General features: G+C 47.0%; 1 protein-coding gene across 1 annotated transcript in view; it reads left to right on the forward strand.

Moving 5' to 3' along the window:
• The first annotated feature begins 975 nt into the window (after nucleotides 1–975).
• TRANK1 (tetratricopeptide repeat and ankyrin repeat containing 1) overlaps nucleotides 976–12,004 on the forward strand; it is a 60,324-nt gene continuing 49,295 nt past the window's right edge. The window contains exon 1 of the mRNA XM_072853694.1: nucleotides 976–1,025. The gene's annotated coding sequence lies outside the window, so the exon portion shown is untranslated. The remainder of the gene's footprint in view (nucleotides 1,026–12,004) is intronic.

Below are 12,004 nucleotides of genomic sequence, written 5' to 3' on the forward strand. Positions count from 1 at the left end.
TCACACAAGCACTTTTGCCTGAATAAGAACTGCAAAATCCCACCCATGGACTTCGATTTCTTTAAGTCACTTAGCAGGCAGTGGGGAGCGTGCAGTTTTCCCACCTCGTATGGCTACTGCTCCGAAACAATTGTTGCTGTACTTTTGACTGCTTTTTATTAAAGAAGCTTTGCCCCATTATTTTGATGCACTTGGAGCGAAGTGATAAAAACACCCACGCTAAGGTTAGCATTACTTTGTTTGTCCAGTCCCTAAATGGGTAGCAGGTTAATTTACGTGAAAACTCAGCGCAGAAGACGGATGATTAGCAGAAAGTCATTTTTATATGAGCAAGATGTGGAGACGGTAATACTTGGTGAGAGAGAAAAACCCCATTAAAAACGTGGTTCACCGAAAAGCGGATTATTGAATGATCCCTTGTAAAGTATTCATCTGTGGCTTATTGATCCGCTTTTCCCAGTGTGACAAGACAATGGGAAATGATGAATTGGGAAACAAGTACGTTACAGCGGGAGAAGCCTCCACTCCCTAGGGTTTCCTTAAACCGTGGAAGACCAAAGCAGTAGCCGCTTCTCCTGAGCAGTGGGGTTGTCTTGAGAAATCACGGGTGACAGTAACGCGCGTTGACTGAGGCGGGGACGAAGGCTGGTTTTGCACGTATGCTGAAGACACTGCTACGTCATTTAAAGAAAATGGCATTGACACGGTGGGCGCACAAAGCCGTCTTGCAGCTTTCCGAATGTGCTCTTCGGAGATGCGTGCCTGCTCCCACCCAGCTCCCTCCGCGCGGGGGACCCCCGGCCGCGACCCGCCCTCCCCGGGACCCGGCGCGGGGGGGCGGGGGGAGGGGGGACACCCCCCAGGGCGGGGCGGTCTCGGTTTCGATTCCCCGCGCGCCCCCCACTCCCGCGGTGACGCGGGCGGCGGGGGCGGGGCGGGGGCGGGCCGTGGGGCGCCCGTGTTTAGGGACGGCGGCCGGCGCGCGCCCCGGGCGCCTCGGCGCGCGGCGGCGGGGGGACAGGCAGGTAGGACTGCGCTCCCCGGGGTACGCGCCTGGGGGAGAGCGGGCATCGGCCGCCCTGCGCCCGCCGGCTCGGCTCGGCACGGCTCGGCTCGGCACGGCTCGGCACGGCTCGGCTCGGCACGGCACGGCTCGGCACGGCAGAGCCGCCGCCTCTGCGGCCGCTCCGTGCGGGGTTTGGGGGTGCGTCTGACGGAGCCGCCGTCGGGGTGTCTGCCCGCCGCGGCGGGAGCTGCCCGCTCTGCTCTGCACGGCCCTTGCGTGCGTGCATTGCGCGGGTCGCCATGCAGTGCACGGCTCCGCGGGCACGGCGGTGGGAGCCGTTGCCCCTCGGGGGCGGCTTCCCACCTTGGTCGAGCTTACGCGAACTTCCCGTGCACTTAAGCGGGAGGTGCCCGCAGCTCAGGAGAGGGGCCGTGCTTCCCTGATAAGGAGCGCGGGGCTTGGCGTGCGGGGTGGCGGGCAGCGAGGGTGGCTGTGCTGGTCGGGAAGCCGGCCAGGGAGTGTGTGGGGTGGTGGAAGGAGAAGAAGGGAAAAGCGCATTCCTGCTCCTGCCCGGCGTCTGGGAATGTGTGTTGGCCTGGTACAGCTTGCACGGAGGAGCTGGGGGAGATGTGATGTAGTATCTGTGCTTGAAAAGAAGAAAGAGAACTCCTTTGGCACAGCCCTGAGCTACGCATTGTCTTCAGTGGTTTTGGATCCTTTCCTTGAAAAGCAAAACTGTTGTACAAGGTCGTGGAGCGGTCACTTAACAAAACGGGCTTTTTCATTTGAAAAGGAGTTTGGGCACAGTGTGCACTTCAGAAGAAAAAAGGCAAAAAGGTCTGTCATCAGTCTTTGGTTTTCTTGCCCAGTTTACAGAAAATGAACTCCAGGTTGATAGAGTGGGTTTATTGCGAATGGGAAGAGGCTTTACTTTCCCAAGAAGTCATGCAAAAGGGAGTGTTTCCTGCCAGTGTTTTTACCAACAGGCAGTTAAACTTGTCAACTTGTCACGTTGGCTGTGAACTGCAGAAGCTTGAAAACCTCACTGTTAGGGGAATCTTGTTGTTTTGGTTAATTTTTTTTTCCCCCATTCCAGATGCGATATCATGTTGAGCTAATCTATGCAAAGGAAATATTGGGACTGTTTGTTGCCATTGCTTTCTTACCTGTTCAGCTCTGTTTGATGACAGGAACATTGCTAGGCTGAGCCAACAACTGCAGCAGTGTAAACACCTCCCTCTTGGACTGAGATAGGGCTTGTATGGCTGAGCTGGACTAGGGATTTCAAGATTTTTTGTGTTTCAGAGGATAGGAAGCAGGGTTAACTGTTTACACTGTTTTGCGAGGTTTTGGGTTTTTTTTTGTTTTGTAAAACAGTAATGACACTGTGTAGATAGCATATTGAACATGTTTTTGCATCAGTTTTTCTGTATATAAAATGGGAGATGCAAGTCCCTTCTTAGTTTATTAAAAAAGTGTTGCTATTGGAAATCATAAGTATGTGTATGTATACACAGAGTTTTTCCTGAAAATGCAACTCCACACTTGCCTTAACCGTATGTTCTCTTAGGTATAAATTGTTGCTGGTAGGTTACAAAGAGGGGAGAATAATTTGAAACTGAAAGCAAAAAAGCCTGTTTTGTTTCCCTTAGCAAAACAGGATGTGCTGGGGAACAAGGCCAGACTGTCACTGGTGCAAGCTGTGAAGCAGTCTTCAACAAAAGCTAGTCCACGTGTGCTTGGCATGAGTTCAGCTTGCGGGGAAAGGAGGAAGGATGTTCCGAGATGCCACCGTAAAGCCAGGATGATGTGTCACGCCCTTGTGTGAGGACCTGTGTTGCCAAATTAATCAACAATGCGTTGAGGTCTTGCCCAGAAACTGAGAGCGCTGTGATTTTTTTGTCTTTCAGTAGTGTTATTTTTACTTGTAATTTTTCTAGGGGGCTTCCCAAAATGGGGTGTAATTTCAATGACCTGAAGATACCTTATGGACAGGCTCAGGACATCCCAAGTGGTCTGTAGGAGCCAGTCTGTCAGGTTTCCGTTGCTCTGCTCATGGATGTAAAACGCCAGTTTCACAGGGAGTGCTCACAGTATAAAGCAGGTACAGAGCTGGTGTCCTGGGGTGTATGCAGCCATCTTGTTTCATCGGAAGTGTTGTCCTGTTCTTAGTGACATGCTTTTGATTTCCATTTCCTTGTTATGTTGCTTCCTGGCCTAGTACCTTTCCTGTGTGAAAGTCAACCACAAATCCCTACTCTAGAGGATTTATCTGTAACATTTTAGTAGCGTCCTTGTCTTGAGGTTTTGCTTGGATTACTGTGAGTTGGCAGGGCTGGCCCAATACTTCTGGCCAGGCTTGGATCCTGTTTCTGTGGTCTTGTTTGCTGGTCATGCATCTGAAGAGGAACTGAGCTGCTAAGCAGTGTCAGCTACGTGAGTTTGGTATGTGGCTAGCTGGAGACATCAGGCAGCTGGGCTTAGTTATTAGTAATAATTACTTTATAACAGTTTGCATAAATAGAAACCAACATACAGTGGTAATCTGGAGAAGGAGGACCTTGGGAGGTCATTCAGGCCAGCCCTGCCCAGAGCAGGGTCCTAGGCAAGAGCTTGAGTTTTCTTGTGTTTGTAATCCACTTGCTCCCCTTGTTTCACCCAGTCCTTGCACACATCTCTTCCTTATCTAATTTGTACATAGTGTTTGAGGTATCAACAGACCATTGAGACGTCTGTGCTAATCATATCCTGGGGTGCGTTTGCCAAACGATGATAAGGATGTATGTCTTGTTTCTGACAATATCTGTGCCCTACAATCATCAGTTTACTACAGAGCATGTTTCCAGGGGAAAGCTTGGTATGAAATGAAGAGCAGCCTGGGATGTTCTGTCTCACTCAGTGCACCAGCAACCATTTAATTTCTTGTCCTGGTTTTGGCTGGGATAGAGTTAATTTTCTTCCTGGTAGCTGGTATAGTGCTGTGTTTTGGATTTAGTATGAGAATAATATTGATAACACACTGATGTTTCAGTTGTTGCTAAGTAGTGCTTACACTAAGTCAAGGACTTTTCAGCTTCTCATGCTCTACTGACTGAGAAGGCTGGAGATACACAAGAAGCTGGGAAGGGGGCACAGCCAGGACAGCTGACCCAAACTGGCCAAAGGGATATTCCATACCATATGACGTCATGCTCAGCATATAAACTAGGGGAAAGCTGGCTGGGGGGGCCGCTGCTTGGGGACAGGCTCGGCATCAGTCAGTTGGTGTTGAGCAATTGTTTTTCATTTGCATCACTTTTCTTGGGTTTTACTTCTCTCTCTTTTTGTTATTTTCCTTTTCATTATTGCCCTGGTTTTGGCTAGGATAGAGTTAATTTTCTTCCTAGTAGCTGGTATAGTGCTGTGTTTTGGATTTAGTATGAGAATAATGTTGATAACACACTGATGTTTTAGTTGTTGCTAGGTAATGTTTACACTAGTCAAGGACTTTTCAGCTTCCCATGCTCTGCCAGGTGGAGGAAAGGGACAACCGGATTTACTGGACTGTGTGGATTTGATGGCCTGGCACATCAGACCCACGGGAGTATAAGGCTCTAGTAGACACCGGTGCACAGTGTACCCTAATGCCATCAAGCTATGTAGGGGCAGAACCCATCTGTATGTCTGGAGTGACAGGTGGATCCCAACAGCTAACTGTATTGGAGGCTGAAGTGAGCCTAACTGGGAATGAGTGGCAAAAGCACCCCATTGTGACTGGCCCAGAGGCTCCGTGCATCCTTAGCATGGACTACTTCAGGAGAGGGTATTTCAAGGACCCAAAAGGGTATTGGTGGGCTTTTGGTATAGCTGCCTTGGAGACGGAGGAAATTAAACAGCTGTCTACCTTGCCTGGTCTCTCAGAAGACCCTTCTGTTGTGGGGTTGCTGAGGGTCAAAGAACAACAGGTGCCAATCACTACCACAGCGGTGCACCGGAGGCAATATTGTACCAACCCAGACTCCCTGATTCCCATCCATAAGCTGATTCGTTGGCTGGAGAACCCAGGAGTGATCATAAAGACTCATTCACCCTTTAACAGTCCTATATGGCCAGTGCAAAAGTGTAATGGAGAGTGGAGACTGACAGTAGGCTATCGTGGCCTGAATGAAGTCACGCCGCCCCTGAGTGCTGCCGTGCCGGACATGCTAGAACTTCAATACAAACTGGAGTCAAAAGCAGCCAAATGGTATGCCAGAATTGATATCGCTAATGTGTTCTTCTCAATCCCTTTGGCAGCAGATTGCAGGCCACAGTTTGCTTTCACTTGGAGGGGTGTTCGGTACACCTGGAATCGACTGCCCCAGGGGTGGAAACACAGCCCTACCATTTGCCATGAACTGATCCAGACTGCACTGGAACAAGGTGAAGCTCCAGAACATCTGCAATATATTGATGACAACATTGTGTGGGGCAATACAGCAGAAGAAGTGTTTGAGAAAGGGAAGAAAATAGTCCAAATCCTCCTGAAAGCCGGTTTTGTCATAAAACAAAGTAAGGTCAAGGGACCTGCACAGGAGATCCAGTTTTTAGGAATAAAATGGCAAGATGGATGTCGTCAGATCCCAATGGATGTGATTGACAAAATAACAGCCGTGTCTCCACCAACTAGCAAAAAGGAGGCACAGGCTTTCTTAGGTGCTGTGGCTTTTTGGAGAGTGCATATTCCAAATTACAGTCTGATCTTAAGCCCTCTCTATCAAGTGATCTGGAAGAAGAACGATTTTAAAAGGGGCCCTGAGCAACAAGTCTTTGAACAAATTAAACAGGAGATAGTTCATACAGTAGCCCTTGGGCCAGTGTGGGCAGGACAAGATGTAAAAAATGTGCTCTACACCACAGCTGGAGAGAATGGCCCTACCTGGAGCCTCTGGCAGAAAGCACCAGGGGAGACTCGAGCTCGGCCCTTAGGGTTTTGGAGTCGGGGATGCAGAGGATCCGAGGCCTGCTATACTCCAACTGAAAAAGAGATATTGGCAGCATATGAAGGGGTTCGAGCTGCTTTGGAAGTGGTTGGTACTGAAACACAGCTCCTCCTGGCACTCGACTGCGAGTGCTGGGCTGGATGTGCAAAGGGAGGGTCCCCTCTACACATCATGCAGCTGACGCTAGGTGAAGTAAGTGGGTCACACTGATCACACAACGGGCTCGGATAGGAAACCCCAGTTGCCCAGGAATCTTGGAAGTAATTATGGACTGGCCAGAAGGCAAAGATTTTGGAATATCATCAGAGGAGGAGGTGACGTGTGCTGAGGAGGCCCCACTGTGCAATAAACTATCAAAAAATGAGAAGCAATATGCCCTGTTCACTGATGGGTCCTGTCGTACTGTGGGAAAGCATCGGAGATAGAAAGCTGCTGTATGGAGTCCTATATGACAAGTGGTAGAAACTCCTGAAGGAGACGGTGAATTGTGCCAATTTGCAGAAGTCAAGGCCATCCAGCTGGTTTTAGACATTGCTGAATGAGAAAAGTGGCCAGTGCTCCATCTCTATACTGACTCATGGATGGTGGCAAATGCCCTGTGGGGGTGGTTACAGCAATGGAAGCAGAGCAACTGGCAGCGCAGAGGCAAACCCATCTGGGCTGCTGCACTGTGTCAAGATATTGCTGCCTGGGTAGAGAACCTGGTTGTTAAAGTACATCATGTAGATGCTTATGTACCCAGGAGTCGGGCCACTGAAGAACATCAAAACAACCAGCAGGTGGATCAGGCTGCTGAGACTGAAGTGGCTCAGGTGGGTCTGGACTGGCAACATAAGGGTGAATTATAGCCTGGTGAGCCCATGACACCTCAGGCCATCAAGGAAGAGATGCAACATATAGATGGGCTCGTGATCAAGGGGTGGACTTAACCATGGACACTATTGCACAGGTTATCCATGAATGTGAAACATGCGCTGCAATCAAACAAGCCAAGCGGTTAAAGCCTCTGTGGTATGGAGGACAATGGCTGAAATATAAATATGGGGAGGCCTGGCAGATTGATTATATCCCACTCCCACAAACTTGCCAAGGCAAGTACTATGTGCTTACAATGGTTGGCTGGAAACATATCCTGTGCCCCATGCCACTGCCCGGAACACTATCCTGGGCCTTGAAAAACAAGTCTTATGGTGACATGGCACCCCAGAGAGAATTGAGTCAGACAACAGGACTAATTTCTGAAACAACCTCATAGACACCTGGGCCAAAGAGCACGGCACTGAGTGGGTATATCACATCCCCTGTCATGCACCAGCCTCTGGGAAAATCGAACAATACAACGGACTGTTAAAGACTACACTGAGAGCAATGGTTGGTGCGACATTCAAACACTGGGATACATATTTAGCAAAGGCCACCTGGTTAGTCAACACTAGAGGATCTGCCAATCGAGCTGGCCCTGCCCAATCAAAGCTATTACATATTGTGGAAGGGGGTAAAGTCCCTGTAGTGCACATAAAAAATATGCTTGGGAAGTCAGTCTAGGTTACTCCTGCCTTAGGCAAAGGCAAACCCATTTGTGGGATTGCTTTTGCTCAAGGACCTGGGTGCACTTGGTAGGTAATGCGAAAGGATGGGGAAGTCCAGTGTGTACCTCAAGGGGATTTGATTTTGGGTGAGAATAGCCAATGAACTAAATGGTATGATGTTAATTGCTATATAATACTATATGACGTCACTTTTATGGTTGCTGTATGCTGTATCAATGATATTACAGTAAGAATCACCCAGATTAATGAAGAATGAACTTTGATGAAACCAAGCAAAGTGCAGCAATGATGGAACCAGAACTGGCTTCAACATGCAGCAATCCAACACCACACACCATCTCTCCTGCTCTGAAGGACTGTTACGACAGATGGAGCCCAAGGTCATGGACTAAATGAAGTCAATGGACATTTTAGAGGGATGGCCCATAGACTAAGGGAATGATATCTGTGTGTATATATCAAAAGACAGGGAAAGTGGTGGTGATTAATTGGAATGTATTGGAAAGGGTAGGACCTGGGCATGACGTAGATGGTTTGGGTCAACTGTCCTGGCTGTGCCCCCTCCCAGCTTCTTGTGCACTTGGCAGAGCACGGGAAGCTGAAAAGTCCTTGACTGGTGTTAACATTACTTAGCAACAACTAAAACATCAGTGTGTTATCAACTTTTTTCTCATACTAAACCCAAAACGCAGCACTATACCGGCTACTAGGAAGAAAATTAACTCTATCCTAGCTGAAATGAGGACAATTACCATTTTATTATTATTATTATTATTAATAATAATAATATTTTATTTCGATGAAACTGTTCTTATCTCAACCCACAAGTGTTCTCACTTTTACTCTTTTTTACTCGTTTACTTTTTACTCCCCATCCCACTGGGGGGAAGAGTGAGCGAGTGACTGTGTGGTGCTTAGTTGCCAGCTGGGGTTAAACCATAACATATCTCCTGAAAGCACAGCCAGAACTGAGAAGTCTCACAGCTGACTTTCAAAATACAGACGTAGCGCTTGCACGCTAGACGCAGTGCAGGTACGAATCCTGTCTCAAGAGTGAGAAGTGCTTTGTGCTGGCAAGGTGTGCTGATTCAGTGTGGTGCTGTGCTGGTGGAGCCACAAAAAGGTAGGTTGAGTTCTAGTACTAGTTTTGGCTGAACACTTAGGAGGGAAGTGTATCTGGAGAAGCAAAACTCTAAGTGGTGTTTAGGGTTGTTTGTTTCCAGTTATGGAGATTGTGTTCTCCAGTTCAGACTGAAACAACCTGATAAAGTTTGCTCTCTGTTCATTTACCTAGGAAATTGTTTTCTTTGTCCTTTTAGAGGCAAACAGCTACAGAGATGCATGGTGTCTTCACCTCTGGAGTACTGCGATGCATAGGACAGTGGCCAGCCACAGAGCCCAGAAGCAATAAAGAAACTTCATTTGGTCCAATTTGTGCTAAGTTCAGGGCAACATACACCGATAAGAAGCTATCACTATGCTGCTCTGCTTGCCCTAATCTGTTTGAAATTTGACCTAGAATCTCATTCTTTGTTTTCAAAGTGGTGCTGGCTTTTACTGGGAGCAAAGGGTCTTTTGGCACTTCCAAGCTCTGGTATGGATCTGGCAAGGTGACTTGTTACAGCAATGTTTTTTTTGTTTCATAGGGCAGAGTAAGAATCTATCTAATGATGATAAGCTATCCCTATCTATCTGAATCTATCCCTAATGATAGGGATGTTTAATGAGAAGCTATCTAAATTATAGGCTTTTCATTTGAGTTGATCAGCTTCTCCAAGATGAGCTGACATATTTTACAAGGACTGAACACATTCGTCATGAGATACTGGCTGAAGGTTCGATTAAAATGTTCAGGTAATCACAAATACCACTATGACTTTTTCCAGACTGAACAGATCCATGAGGATGGCCATGTCTAAATCTCAGCTTCTTTCCCCTCTTCTGCATGGGATTTTCTAATGTGTCTGCTTATGGCCTGGTCAGTTATAACCTGTTCATCCTGATTGCAGAACTTGTATTTTTGTCTCTGCCGTTTCTCCAAGGCCCCCTCTGAAAGTACAGGCGATTTCAAGATTTTTCATTTGCCATTTCAGCATTTGATGGAAAAGCAAAGCTCCTGAAAGAAGCACATTTTTTCTGCTTTTCACTGTCAGGGTTATGCTTATATACATTCAAAGGAGGCTGTGTTCTGTAAATATGTCTTTGGTAGCTGTTGTTGTCAGGAAAGCAAATAAAACTGGCTAGCAGGCAGACCATTGCCTCTTCAAGTTATGGCCTGCTAGAGCCTTCTCATCCTGTAATTTTCCTCTTTTCTTGGGCCTGCCCTGACATTCACATACATCTGTACCAGGACATACTGAACGTGTCATTCAGAAGACCTATATGCAGTGTCCTTGTGCTGGGTGACTGCAGGACTGCCTGGACAGATGGTGCCAGTGGTGGTCGCATGGCTGGAGGGGTCCCTCTGATGTAGCAGGTCCGGGTGACACAGCAATTCCTTCTTGGTGGCACCATGCTCTCGGAACCAGTGTGCTTTTGTTGGGCAAGAGCTAATGAGGGCCTGGAGGTTTCCTGATGAGAAAACATGAAGTATTTGAATGCTGATGAAATGTATTTAGTTGTCACTCAACCATAGTTTAGATGTGCTGTTGGGCTTTTTCTCTCCCTACCTGTTGCCAGTTGGTAATGTCTGCCTGTTAGGTTAAAGGAGAAGAAGGAAAGATTATTTATTCCTCTGCTTAATAGGAGTGAGGAATGCACAGTCTTTAGAAGTTGGATTTCCTGGAAATAGGAGGATGCTCATTTTTCACCACTATTTTAATTCAGATGCAGAGCCTCCTGGGTTGCTATACTTCATTTGTTGCTAGCATTATGGAAAGCTACTATGCTCAAGAATAAAAACGTTATTCTACCACCAAGTAATGCCATAGGGACGGAACGTCAAAGCTTAACTTTCAGTATCAACAATAATTAAAAGCATGGCTGAGTAGACCTTGCACTTTTTCTCTGTGAATAAGCAGTGTCACACAGTTTCTCTTTTAAAACGTGTAAACCAGATGCAGACAGAACAAACCAACTGCTTGGGTTCACTCTCAGATTTATAGTTTTTAGTATTGCCAGCTTCAGATGTTCAGAAAGCACAAGCTGGCCTCTTGAGACTGATAGATGGCGTAAGGAACACAGCATTTTTTCAAGAATGACAAATGGGTTTTCTGGGCAGTGTCTGTTCGTGTTTTCAAGCTTCTCTGCTGAAGCGAGAGGAATCAAAACTTAGCCTTGTAAATCCCCCAAACTGCCCTGCTTCTGAGGACAGTTGGACTGAAGCAGTTCAGTGGGACACTGACCATCACAATAACGTAAGAGTTGGCAACATGTGATATAAATGGGAATTTTGCCCACTGGCAGCAGTAGGGGTTGGAGCCGATTGTTTCTGATTTAACTGTATAATCTTTTGTTTTAATTCTTTGAGTAGAAATTAATATGCTTCATTTTGCTGTCACGGTCATGCTGGTAGCCTCAGGAGCCATAAAAAAAGTGACGAGAGTAGACCATCTTGTCTGGTTTTTGTTTCTTTGAAGGACAACGTCTCAACAATGCACTGGGAAGGGTCTCCCAGACCTTAGGGTGTCCCTGCACATTTATGCATTTCATGGACTCCATAGCTTAGGAGAAATTCCCACTTTATGAGGGGAACCTGTCTTACTCTACTGTGTCTGGCTGGGATGGAGTTAATTTTCTTCATAGTAGCTCATATGGTGCTGTGTTTTAAGTTTGTGACCAAAACAACGCTGGTAACACACTAATGTTTTAGCTGTTGCTGAGCAGTGTTTGCACAGTGTTGGTGCCTTCTCTATTTCTCACTCTGCCTCCCCCACTGAATAGATTGGGGGTGCACAAGAGGTTGGGAGGGGACACAACTGGACAGATGACCCAAACTGACCGAAGGGATAGTCCATGCCATGTAACGTCATGCTCAGCAATAAAAAGGGAGAGGAGGGGATTTTAGGGCGATCAGCCATCCCTAGCTAGGGAACTGGCTCGGCGTTGGTCTACGAGTTGGAGGTGGTGAATGATTGCCTTTGCATCTCTTGTTTTGTTTTCTTTCTCTCTTCTGCCACTTCTCTTTTGCTTATTAAACAATTTTTATCTTGACCCACAAGTTTTCTTGCTTTTACTCTTCCTTTCCTCTTCCCCATCCCACTGGGGGAAGGGGGGGAAGCAAGCACTTAGCTGCCCACCAGGGTTAACCCACAGCACTCACCACAACAAAATCTTTCATTAGTTATATTCAGATGCAGCTGTGACCTTTACCTGTGCGGGTTAAGCCAGAGTAATAGACAACATTTTTGTTTAATGCTCGCTACGCTCAGTAGACTTTATATAATACGTCTTCAGTTAGTCCACTGGTTTTGAGTTAAAATTGTTTATGCTTCAGGAAGATGTTAGGCAATAGCAAGACACGCTGTGCTAGTCAGCACAGCAATTCT

Source organism: Ciconia boyciana, chromosome 2 (assembly GCF_034638445.1).
Source record: "Ciconia boyciana chromosome 2, ASM3463844v1, whole genome shotgun sequence".
NCBI lineage: Eukaryota > Metazoa > Chordata > Aves > Ciconiiformes > Ciconiidae > Ciconia > Ciconia boyciana.